Source organism: Egretta garzetta, unplaced genomic scaffold, assembly GCF_000687185.1.
Source record: "Egretta garzetta isolate BGI_Z169 unplaced genomic scaffold, ASM68718v1 scaffold287, whole genome shotgun sequence".
Lineage (NCBI taxonomy): Eukaryota > Metazoa > Chordata > Aves > Pelecaniformes > Ardeidae > Egretta > Egretta garzetta.
The window spans coordinates 670,670-673,331 of record NW_009260435.1 but is presented as its reverse complement, the minus strand read 5'-3'; the positions used below and the strand labels follow the sequence as shown (position 1 = coordinate 673,331).

The following is a 2,662-nucleotide window of genomic DNA, read 5'->3' as shown; positions in this document are numbered from 1 at the left end:
GGGGTGTTGAGCCTGGAGAAGAGGAGGCTGAGGGGAGACCTTATCGCTCCCTACAACTGCCTGACAGGAGGGGGGAGCTGGGGGGGGTTGGGCTCTGCTCCCAGGGAACGGGTGATGGGACGAGGGGAAATGGCCTCAAGTTGTGCCAGGGCAGGTTTAGGTTGGACATTGAGAAAAATTTCTTCCCTGAAAGGGCTGTCAAGAACTGGAAGGGGCTGCCCAGGGAAGGGGTCGAGTCCCCATTAGCACTGAATTTCACAGCACTTTCTGATCAGCTCTTTGGCATCCATCACACATTTCTCTAATTTTCCAGCTTTAACATCGTGACAGGAGGCACGAATAGCTGAGACAGCAGGGTTGCAGTTGCAGAAGACGATCTCACACAGCTAGAAGGACTTGGAGCAGAGTTTTGACTCGGTCCAATGATGCAGATTAAAGAAAACATTGCCTTCAAGTACACTGAAAGCAGCTACTCTACCACTAGTCTGCAAATTATTCAAAGGATAAAGAAAATTACAGTTATATACAGGTGTAAGAGCAGTGCATTTGCTGCTGAGGAGGCTGAGTAGTTCTTACTCCTGGGGAACACGGTCTAAGATCAGGAGACCAAAACACCCTCTCTTCTACTGTCCCCTTGCTGATCTCCTCAAAAACGGAGCAGGTATGCGAATGCGTGGATGGCCACCGGATGGCAATTCCAGTCCTTCAGATGTGAAGGACCAGAGGTTTTTAAGCATGAACCACGACAGGGCAAATAAAACTGGAGTGTGTTGTAGAGTAACGGCTTCAACACTCAGCTATTTTGGGTGTGTGGGGGGGGCCACGGGAGGAAGAAAGAATCCTATTGAAAAAGCCATGTAAGATTAAGGTAGCAATAAAGGTAACGCCATTCAGATCTGCCATACAGCTACTGAGAGGTTTCAGGTTATTGGGAGGTGTCACTGCAGGCACTGTTTTGAGAGAAAAAAGCATCCTTTGGACTAACACAGCTGGGTTTTTTCCTGTATTATTACTTCCTTATGCCTTTCAACGCTGTAACTTTGTGGGGTTATCTTTGAAAGCAAATTAGAACCATTACTGAGTCTGTAAAACACCTTGTCCGTGTACGCAGAGCATTTTCTATTGTCAGATCTGCTTAAGAAGTGAGCTACTCGCCAAGCACCGGTCCTCCTTCATGATGTGGATTCATACCAAGGACATCCTGAGCTCCTCCGCTTCAGCTGTGTGTTTATTTATTTTAGGGAATATCTTCTGACATTTGCCAACAGGCTTGAAAAGAAGTCCCTCCTGCAAAGCCCTAATTATTTTTCACCTACTATACATCATATAAGGAGAACACTAGAGATATAAAAGCTGTGGCACTTGAATACAATCAGAATTAATGCACCATAGAATCATAGAATCATTTAGGTGGGAAAAGCCCTTTAAGATCCCCAAGCCCAACCATTCCCCTAACCCTGCCATCCCACCACTAAACCCTGGCCCTAAGCACCACGTCTGCCCAGCTTTTAAATACCCCCAGTGATGGGGACTCAACCCCTGCCCTGGGCACCTCCTTCCAGTGCCTGCAGCCCTTTCAGTGAAAAAAATTTTCCTAACATCTAACCAAGTCCACCCTGGTCTTCTGTAACCTGAACAACTCCTGTCATTTTGCCAGACAACATCAGCTGGAAAAACAGGTGTTTGCTGCCAACATCAAAGTAGTGTTACAACTTTAACTTCAGATTTTAGGGTTTGGATCTATGATTAAAGAGGATACAGATAAGAAAAGAGCACACCAGATGAAGACGTCAAATTTGAAAACCCCAAGAGACTAATGAAAGTCTTAGTTTACGGGTAAGAAAAGTTAAGGCAAAACCACAAACTACCGGGCTATGATTTTATAAATTCGGCAGAGCTATGAGTTAGGAGTTTCCCCATTCCTTAGACTCCTACTTCAAACCACCGTTGCCCACAGTGCCTTCATGCCCTGACGCAGTCTTCAGAAGATTTTTTATCTGGACCACTCGCTGGTCCAGGAATAAGAAACATGGAAGCTGTCACTGCATGCACTCGGGGAGGGCTACATCGACCGCAGGGCAGAAAATAACCTGGTAACTGGTACTGAGGCTTGTAATACCATAGAACTGCTTCTACAAGTTCTGAAGCTCACTACTGTTGGGGCTTGGGTTTTTTAAAGCAACACCTGCAATACTTTGGTGAGCCAGTCTGAATAATTTGTACTATCCGATGACATAAAAGGAGAAAATCACGCTGAAGGTGCTGTGGCGATATACCCTCAGCCACCCAACTTAGCTAGGTGAAAGACTGACCTTCACTGAATTGGATCCAGTCCTGCCCCTTGCATCCGCAGTCCTCTCAGCGTCGTAGCAGACCGAGTTGTGCTGTTCTCCCCCAAGGGAATCTTAATCATTGAAACACCCCCTTTGGAAATTGCCTCTTGACTCCAAAAACACGGAGCAGTGGGCTGCACAGTGCCACACTCCGAACCAAACACTTGGACAAGAGCCCCTCCAGAGAGAGGTACGGGTCTGACAGACCGATGGAGTCCTGAGCAGAAAGGCTCAAGCCAGGGAGAGGGAAGAGGTAGCAACCCACAGGCATTCACCGGGACCTGGCAGCCAACTTCAAAAGAGGGACAGGCCTCCCACTGGTATAAAAC

At 47.1% G+C, this 2,662-nt stretch overlaps 1 protein-coding gene across 6 annotated transcripts in view; it reads right to left on the bottom strand.

Annotated features, from left to right (window-relative positions):
- CSNK1G1 (casein kinase 1 gamma 1) overlaps positions 1 to 2,662 on the bottom strand; it is a 112,857-nt gene that overhangs the window by 54,980 nt on the left and 55,215 nt on the right. The window lies entirely within an intron of this gene.